Genomic DNA, 9,081 nt, shown 5'->3' on the forward strand with positions numbered 1-9,081 from the left:
CCATCATTCTTGTGATCCAGAAGCCAAGGTGAACCCCATGCGTTTGATGATGGGAACGCTGATTTGTTGCCCCATGCGGCAGTGCCCCTAACATCCATGAAGAAATTCCATCAGACAGCAGTAAGAATGAAGCATCCTCAATTCAGGCTACTGTTCCGCTACTGAAGCAAAACTACTGACTTAATCTAAACAAAAACATTTACAAACTAACAATTCTATCATCCAAGGTACACACATATAATACGTGATGTTTTTGGCATAATTTCCTTTCTGTATCTAATAAACCAGATAAGTCAAAGTCAAAGACATGCGAGCATAATTCTCCTCCCCCCATTCTAAAAAGTTTTCGAAGGGAAAATATCTTACTTTCGAACAATCTCCTCACTGCAGTTGAGGCCATGACTGTCCAACCTGGGCAAACAAAGACTCGCCACATCAATTTCACGGGACACGAAAGAAGATACTCCCTGATAAACAGGTATTAGACAGACGCAAACGCCCCAATCAGGAGTTTCACCAAGCAGATGCCAAAAAGCGCTAGGGTTAGAAATGCTACCTCTGGCCCGGAAAGTTGACGGGTTTAGGAGCCCTCGCGTCGGGCTTCTGAGCCGGAGGAACCCCCGCCCATCTGCACATAGTAACGCGATCATGAAACCCGTCAGCAATTAATTACCACCTAAACCTCCGAAGATTTTCTTCGACCGGAAGAAGGAGATGAGGGGGAAGTAGAAAGCGGATGGGACGACGTACGGAGCGACGGACCCCCTGCCGTCCGCGGCGGCGGCGACGAGCACCATCGTTTCCTCCGAAGGCGAGCCGGGGTAGTGGCGGGTGGCGGCGGGCAAGCAAGGTGGAGGCCGCGCGGCGAGGAAACGGCGGGTTGGCGGCGGACGACTAGACTAGAAGCGGAGTGGGGTTTGGAGGAGGCGGGTGAGGGTGACAGGTGTGACCCACTGGTCCAGTGGCGAAGAAGGAAAGGGATCTCTTTTAAACATTTGGGCACCTCAGGGCCTCAATCCGGGCCACCTGAATCTGGGCCGTCCGTCTATCGACGTGGCGAGTTGTGAGCCGTCCAAGCTTCCGATCGAACCATCCTGACCATCGGATGGGAGCCTGGGTACTGCTCATGTGGTCCGGGCCATCCAAATCTTGCGAACCCTTTTCACCAGCCGTGCCATACCCGCCCAGTCGCTGACATGGGGGGCCTGCTTTTCCCAGGGCTCGGCTGTCAGTGGCTGGAAGTACGTGGGCGCGCGTCCGCGTCGGTCTGCGGTGGCTCCGCAGGTACTTCTGCTTGCCCGCCAGGGGCAATTCCTTCTTTTCCTTATCCATTTCCGTCCTTTCCCACGAGCTCGTACGTGCGTGGCGGAGGATGAGGTGACGCCGTACGGCGAGCCACGCCGCTGTCGCACGTTGCCGCGTGTACGCTCGCTACAGCGTCGGAGTTGCTGTGGTTAGCGAGGCCCCTCGTCTCTCCACTCTCCCGCGAAGCGAAACCCTATCCGCGCCCTCTCTCCTCCTCTCTTTCCTTCGTCTCTCCTGTTCTAGCGGGTGCCAAGAAAAGAAGCAGGCGGTGGAAGGAGGCATCCGCAGCTGGAGGGGCGGATCTAGCGGAGGAGGGGCGAAGAAAAGAATATGCAGACACCAATTGACATATGAATGTCCTGTTTCTTGTGATACTTCTGGGCTCTCTCGCCCATGCCTCTGGCCACCTGTAACAATAAGCTGAGAATTATTTGTCTCGGTGTCTTACTTTAGTTCATCCCGACATTTCCAACTGCTCCCTATACTGCTATCATGCGAAACGAGCAATCAGATAACGGAGATATAGATTTTTCTCACTATTCTTAATTTCCATCGCCGGGGTTTGGAACTGAGGATATTCTTCGTTGTCGCTTGGCTAGATTTGAGAATATTGGAATATATCATTAATACCCCCGTGGAGCTTTTGATCCGATGGCATACATGACCAACACTCATCTTTTATTCCTGATTGTGCTTTACAACTATGAGAGACTTCTATGTACTTGATATTAACTGTTTTGTCTGATCTTTTCCATCAGTGGCGGAGACACCCCTCAACAAATATCGGCAGGTATTACCCTTAATTTCCTTCCAATGGCAGTAGATAATCATGTGAATAGTTTTAAGAGCTAGCTTAATCGTGTAGCTTTCTCATGTGTACCGTGACTACAAAGACCAACTAGATAACCGGCCCATTTACCGAAGAATAGGCCATCGTCGCGGCCTGGGACTTGCCCCTTGTTTTGCCTATACCAAGCGTCGGTCTGGCCGTCGCCGGGTCCTCCTCCCTCACGCTCGCGCGCTGGCTACGCACGGTTTCGCTCAAGGATTTGTCTCATGGGCTTTCTCATCCCCATACGTATGTGTATCTGATTACTTGATTAAGCACACTGTTTTAAAGCCATTGCAGTATACGTGTGTCAGTGTTACCGATGCTAGTATCAGCTTGCTTTTCTGATCAATCACTACCGCTTTAGATTACAGCATGCTAGTCTGGTTGCTTTACTAAATGAATGTAATTTTTCTTCATTTTAATCGTTATATGTCTAAGGATAATTTTATTGTATCCTGCAATAATTTATTTACTGATCCAACGAATTATTGTATCTATTCCCTGCAAAAAAGATGTAATGTATCTGTATTTAATAAAGAGTAAAGCACCAACAACAATATCAGACTTTTTTGATAAATCTCTGACCGACCCATGGAATTTAATTTTGCGATATATATAGTGATATTTTTCTCCCTTGTGTGATAAAAAAATAATATCCGCCCCCCTATGGTCAAATCCTGGCTCCGCCCCTATTTTCCATGCAGGTGACACCTCTTGTCTGGGTGGAAGCCCAATTTGTAAAACGTTCAAGAAGCAAGATAGTATATTTCTTTTGTGCTGTTTTGAACTTCTGATATATGGTGGGTGACTGCAGTATTTACTCAGAGGTGATTGAGTGGTCTATGATAGTATAAAGATTTGCTACTAACCTATCAAAAAATACGCCAGTACCTGTTTATGCACTGAATTGGGGCAAACAACGGAGCTTTGTTGTCTCCCAAGAGTTTTTACATAGACATTGATCCGTTGCTTTCATAGTTCTGTTGTAATATCTAGGCTTCAGTTTCTTTGTAGAGAATATATTATATGGTTCAACCGTTCAAGTCATATGTTGGATAGCAATGTAAATCTGGTGAGGCTATTTTTTGAGAGGGAAGTTCTTTTCTTGAGGAAAAATACATACAAGGTTCTCCAGTCATATAGTTAATAGGATGGCAATGTAAGCTTGTTGAAGCTCTTTTTCTTTGATTTCTTACTGTTAGGATCTTCTCTTGAAATGCTTGACTGGTACACCAATAGCTAATACTACCTCCGTCCCAAGGAATAAGGCGCACGCGTATTTCAAGGCGAACTTTGACCATAAAAATTGAGCAACAAAATCTTGGTTATATTATATGTAATTAGTATCATTGGATTCGTATTGAAGAACACTTTCTAATGATGTTAATTTTATATAAATAATCTTTATATATTTGAAGTAATTCTAAGTCAAACGAAAAGCACGTAAAACGAGGACGCCTTATTCCTTGAATCGGAGGTCGTATATCTAGAAGTTGGGTGGTTCTATATTTTTTCTTGTCATATTTTGTATACTTGGAAGTGGTATTTTACTAATTTTATTTTTTGATGATCTATAGTTTCTCTATGACACTGTGTTTTGTGCTTTGGTTTATTTTCAGAGAACGCATGGTTTTGAAACTATGGTATTAAACATGAGAGCATGCTAAAGCGTATTGTACAGTTGTACATATATACCTAAATTCATGGACCTTTTATTGTTTCTTCACCGTGATAATATATTATTTTGTGCTCCTAGATATAGCATACATAATTGCTTATTTCTTCTATTTTAGAAAGTTCTAGGATGTAGTAGTCACAAGTTATTGAATAGATTTGAACATAGAATATAAAGTAGTTTTAGTCTTGCAGCTTACTCATTTATTGTTCTTCATGCAAAGCATAATGTTCTTTTCAATAGGTATTGCCTGGGTTATTTTTGGAGTTCATCATAGGAAATAATAATAAATACACCTGGAAACAACAAAAAAGTTTGTGGAAGTAATTTTTTAGAATGAAAAGGAACAAGTATTTCAAAACAAAGGAACAACTCACTATACAGAAAGGAACAAAAATAGAACATACATGGAATAAGAAGGGAACAAAAACAGAATTATACATGGAACAAGAAAAGTACAACTCGGAACAAAAATGTCCCGGAAGTAAATTTCCGAAACAAGGGTAATAAATCTTCGGGGTGAGGGAACAAGAATATTCCATCCTAGTAACACATCTTGTCTACTCAGGAAATAAGAGTCTAGACGAAGGGGAACAAGAGCCTAGACGAAGGGAAACAAGAGCCTAGATGGAGGGGAACACCAACGTAGACGGAGGGGAACAAAATCCTATACAGAAGGGAACAACAGTCTAGGCGAAGAGGAATAATAACCTAGATGGAGGGGAACAATAGACTACACGGTGGGGAACAATAGCCAAGACGGAGGGGAGTAACAACCTATACAGATGGGAACACAACCTTAGACAATGGAGAACAATAGCCTACACGGAGGGGAACAACAACCTAGGTAGATGGGAACACGACCTTAGATAGTGGGGAACAAAATCTTATACGGAGGGGAATACCAACCTAGATGAGGGGAACACCATCATAGACGGTGGGGAAACAATATGCTAGATGGTGGGGAACAACATGCTAAACGGAGGGAAACAACAAGCTAGACGGAGGGGAACAACATCATAGATGGACGGGAACAATAGCTTAGACGGAGGGGAACAACAGCTTAGACGGAGGGGAACAACATCGTAGATGAAGGGGAACAACAACATATACAGTGGTGAACAAGAACATATACGAAGCAGAACAACATCCTAGGCGGTGGGGGAAACATTAGCCTAGACAAATAGGAACAACAACCTACAGAAACAATAGCCTTGACAGGGGGAAACAACATCGTAGATGGAGGAGAAAAATGCCAAATGGTGGGGAACAAAAACCTAGACCGAGGGAACAACATACCTGATAAAGGGGAACAACAGTCTAGACGGAGGGAAACAACAACAATATAGATGAAGGGAACAACAACCTAGACGAAGGAGAACAACAACATAAATGATGAGGAACAACATCATAGACGAAGGGAAACAACAACCTAAACATAGGAGAGCATAACCTTAAATGGTAGGGAACAAAAATTTAGACGAAGAGGAACACATGCGAAGAAAACAAAATTTTAAATATAGTGAAAGAGAAACAAGACGTTAAGACAAAGAGGGGAAAAAGTAAACCAAGATGAAAAAGTCCTATTAAAAATATAAAAATAAAAATAAAAATGAATGAAACAAAAATAAAGACATGACAAAGAAAAATAAAAAATGTAAGGGCATGTACAATGGTAGAGAAGGCATGTCTTCCCTTACCCCGCCACATCAGCTAGAGAAGACGTTAGATATAAGTACTACAGTGCATTATCTCTTACAACTATCTCTAACAATTAATATGAATAATTAAATTTTGGTAGGAAATTTGTTGCTAAGGGAAGACATATGTGATACAATGGAGAAAATAGTTTTCCCTTATTTTTTAAGAGATGATCCCTTAGCTAAGGGAAGACAACCTTCTCTCTCTTCATTCTCTCTCCTCCAACTAAGCAAAAATCTGACGTGGCATCTCTAAGGGAAGGCTGACATCACCCCATTGTACATGCCCTAAGAAACAAGAAATCTCTACTACTTAAAAAACACGAAGCAGTTCCGTCGTCAGACAATACATGGTCCGTCGTCGTTTCGTCCAACCCTTCCTCAAATCCCGTTGTCAGCATCGTCCAACCTTCCCTCAAATCCCGTCGCCCTCGATCAGACTTCCCTCCCCATGCCACATCGCGCCACACGCAAGCCTGGATGAGGACGCCCGCGATGACCTTCTCTTTCGGCTGCTGCCGTGAGTCCTGTACCCCACAGTATGTACCTCTGCCGCCGCCTCCCCCAATTCCCACCAACGCCGTGCCGGAGGCCTGCACCCAGAACCATAGATAGTTCAGCCGACCGCGCGGAGAGGTCTCGGATAAGAGTGGCCTCCGCCACGGCCCGTCAATGTCGCGGACTGCTCCTCTTTTTTTGTTTTGTCCCAGATTGACTGCGCCGATGCCTTGGGGACGGATCAGAGGAGTAGAGATGCTGCATCGCAGAGTCACGTTGCGGCGAAGCTCGTGGAGATCTCGGGACCAGGTAGAGGTGGTCATGGCGGCCCAGAAGCTGGCCGAGATTGACACCCTTCGTCGCAGAAATCAACGCCGGTCTGGCCAAGGCGGAGGATGGGACGGCTTCAGCTCTCCCCGGACAGGGACCTGATCGAGGAGGAGGCCGACGACGACAGCGGCATCCAGATCCTGACGCTCGCTACGCTCGACAGCAGGTTTTTGGTCGGTGGCGCTGGGATAGAATAGAGGTGCTCAAAAACTTCCGCCACAACGTGCACGGGGAGGGCGTTTCGGCGAAGATCTCCGGCGGCCGCGGTGGCAGTAGGACCAGCTCTTACTCGATGGTGAAGAAGGCCCTGCTTATGCGCAGCGAGGCGAACATGCTTCTCATGAGCCCTGGAGACGCATGTGCTCCTCATTCCAACGGCGTCCACCATGTCGACGTGGAGACCAGGAAGGTTGTCAACAGAGTGGCGATTCCAGAAGGATGGAACTAACATCACAATTCGAGACATTGCCAACGACAGTAAAAGCGTGCAGCTTGAACCCTTGGGAACAACCTTCTTGGGACTGGATGACAACTGGGTCTTCAGGTGGGATATTCATGATGCGAGGGGGCGAGGGGCAGTGGTAGACAGTGGTAGCTCCTCTGAGTCAGCGCTGCTGCATTGTTGGCAGGGCCATCAGCTCTCACATGGCATCAACTTGCAAGTACAGTACTGGGAATGGTTCAGTTGTTGTTGGTTCCGTGGATGGCAAGATCAGGCTCAACTCAAAGATTTCGATGAGGATGGCGAAGACAGTGTTACCTGAGCTTGGATCACCAATTACTCATGTGGATTTTACCTATGACTGGCACATACTTGGTATTGATTTGCACTGTCATTATGGACAAGGTGGGAAAGATAATACTGGGTTCAGTGGACTTACAGGAAACAGGATCGCAGCACCTAGCTTGCTGAAGCTAATTCCACTTGCTTCGATCTTGGCTAGGAATGACAGAGAATTTCATGGTGGACAGTTATCAAGGGTAAGTGTCAGACTCTTAGGGAATCAATGCTGCCAGAAATCAGTTAATACTTTGGTCTTTAACATATTTTGAAACATTTTGTTCTTAATGTACCACGGCTACTGTAATCATAAGAGGCGCATGCTTACAAAGTTTTTCGTCCGTACATCAAGTACAATACTTAAGCTTCATATGAAAAAATGTGAATCCCATGCTTCATATACTAGGTTGATGTCTAGGTCCAGCCAATTTCCGGTATGCCATAAAGGAGTTATTTTCCTAACTATTTCAACCTGACTATATGCTCTTGATCTATGAACTGTATCTTCTATAAAAATGGACATGCATGCTTCATGTCTTAAAAGAAGTGTTTTAGATGAAAGATATTAACATGAACTTGTAAAGATTGACAGTGGAAGTCATGTATTGAAAAGTTCTGAACATGTGCTTTTTGGAATTGGTTATGCACAATCAGTGATGCATAATTTATTCTTCATTTCTGGCCTCTTCTAATATGTACTTGTGACCTTTTTACTAGGAACAAGAATATTTCTACCTTATACATTCAAAACAGAGATAATGCTCAAAGTACAAGGTGGACATGTTCAAATAAGCTGTGCCTGTCTTCTTCGGTACTAGCATTCCTGCATCTTGCACTCCAGAGCACCGTATCTTTCTTTTATCTATGTGGGCACCACTGGCCCAAACGTGAAAATCAAGATGATTAATTATGTATTTGGTAAGGGGTCATAGTTTAGTAAGTTGGTCTTATTGTGTTCAATTCAGTTTGCTTCTTCATTCAGAACTTGTCACAAGTAATTTAGTGTTTTTGAGTCTGTTGCCTGTATAGGTCCAGGACTTCTTCGTTGTTGTAGAAACTAGACAAAATTCGCTTTGATTTATTACATGTTGGGAGCATCATCCAATGACGTTGAATATTTAGTAGTTTCAGATGGAATTGCCAGTGATATATCTTCAGAGTCATCAATTACACTGAAACACACTAACCAGTTCTCTTTACCACTAGCTACGGACAAGTGATACATATCTGAGGTCCACTATTATTATTTATCTTTAATACTTGATTTGTTACAAAGTAGAGGCCATTGTAAAACACTGATGTGTGTTTTAAAAAGTTAGCTACTGAAGCTAATTTAAGTATACTGCATCTCCAGATCAAAAAAAAAAAAAAAGTATACTGCATCTCTTGCAAGAAGTTTGTACTAATAGGTCTGTTATGCTTCTTAACAATTATTTGTTTTATGTTCATCATACTGAATTTAGATGTAGCCTTTGCAAAATGAGTTGTATATTCTTTATGTATTGAATAGCGTTTCATATAATTGAGTAGTGTCTCAGAATATTTATTGTTTTGCAGGATACTCTTCGTTTCTTGGATTAGTTATTGACGAACTACATCACTGTGTCAAAGAATTAAGGATGATGAAGAAAAACATGGAGGCTGTGACATATTTTCTTCGTCTCAAAGCTGCACCGGAGAGCAGTAAGTGCACATATCAAATGGTCCTTAATGTATGGAGATGTATTTAATCTTTAATATTGTAGTACTAATAATCAATTTCCTGTTATTTAAGATGACTTTCTGTGTAGTGGGAAATCAACTTTTGAGGTCTACGTCTTTGCAAACACTGTCCCCTGGTTAGTAGCAGCGTGCACTTATAGGTTTCTTAGTAAAACATTAATAGATATGTAACTAAATGTCCTCATATAATATGGTGCGTAAATGTAGGAGATGTATGTACAACTTAACATTATAGTAC

At 43.3% G+C, this 9,081-nt stretch overlaps 1 pseudogene; it reads left to right on the plus strand.

The window, feature by feature from the left end:
- Positions 1–6,405: 6,405 nt before the first annotated feature.
- Positions 6,406–8,198, plus strand: LOC124696176 (annotated as a pseudogene).
- Positions 8,199–9,081: the final 883 nt, after the last annotated feature.

Source organism: Lolium rigidum, chromosome 3 (genome assembly GCF_022539505.1).
Source record: "Lolium rigidum isolate FL_2022 chromosome 3, APGP_CSIRO_Lrig_0.1, whole genome shotgun sequence".
Lineage (NCBI taxonomy): Eukaryota > Viridiplantae > Streptophyta > Magnoliopsida > Poales > Poaceae > Lolium > Lolium rigidum.